The sequence below is a fragment of the Sipha flava genome, unplaced genomic scaffold (assembly GCF_003268045.1).
Source record: "Sipha flava isolate LNK unplaced genomic scaffold, YSA_version1 42_pilon_pilon, whole genome shotgun sequence".
Classification (NCBI taxonomy): domain Eukaryota; kingdom Metazoa; phylum Arthropoda; class Insecta; order Hemiptera; family Aphididae; genus Sipha; species Sipha flava.
This window is the reverse complement of record NW_020273159.1, coordinates 3,123,385-3,124,375: the sequence shown is the minus strand read 5'-3', so window position 1 is coordinate 3,124,375 and position 991 is coordinate 3,123,385. Positions and strand designations below refer to the sequence as shown.

Genomic DNA, 991 nt, shown 5'->3' with positions numbered 1-991 from the left:
CCATTATCTACATAAACGGGCTCTAACACAGATATCGTAGGAACATGTTCGTGTGTATCATATTCAATTTTCTGTAAATTTGATTTTAACAAAACCTTTGGAACAACAGTGTGCTCTGAATCAATTTTTGATATAGGGGTCGCCTTTTTCAAATTTACTGTAGCAAATAATGGTTTACTTTCTATGTCAATGGGTTTCACTAGCGAACGTTTCATTTCTACGGTATTAATATCTTCAGGTTGAAGATTTCTAGGGTATATCTTACTATCACTATTATCATTATCTAAATTATCTTTATCAGTGTCTTTTCGCCCTTTTCTCCAAGGCAACTCAAGTTTCTCTTCAAGAAGTTTTACTGGTATTTTCTGTTCCGTTATATTTTTTGGCTTCGTTAATATTTCGGGAGACAAATCTTCAGTGTCAGGCATTATTTGAGAAACATTGACGATTTCTTCTCTAGGTTTCATTATGCCTCTCAAATCTTTTGTATCCAAAATTTTAGGTGATAGTAAAACATTGTCGTCATCATTTAAAGCAGAGACTTCATCATCAGGTGAAAATTCTTTTTCCTGATTCATGTCCTCATTTAAATGAACGTGTTTTTCTTTTTTCATTGGTTTTTCTTTTGGTCCAGGTATTACTTTTTGTGCACAAACAATAGCAGCAGGTTTCTTATCATCGGTCTCTTTTAATAAATCAGCGTGCTTCATAAACCTAATTTTAATAATAGGCTGATCTTCTTCAACAATACCTGGAGCCAAATTACTTTTATGAGTTGTCAGAGGAACAATCTCATTCAAAGTCATATTCAGATCTAATGGTTTTTCGAAAGGCTTAAGAATAATTTCTTCTATTTTTTCTTTTTCTAGCGGTTTCTTTTCGGTCTTTGTCTTCTTAAGAGTTACTTTTTCTTCCGTCCAAGGAATAGAAGATTTCCTTTCGGGCTGATCCTGTTTATCCAAAGAAGTAACTTTCTCAGTCTCATCGATCG

General features: G+C 33.5%; 1 protein-coding gene across 1 annotated transcript in view; it reads right to left on the bottom strand.

The window, feature by feature from the left end:
• Positions 1-991, bottom strand: part of LOC112689207 (titin) — a 128,817-nt gene that overhangs the window by 7,447 nt on the left and 120,379 nt on the right. The window lies entirely within an intron of this gene.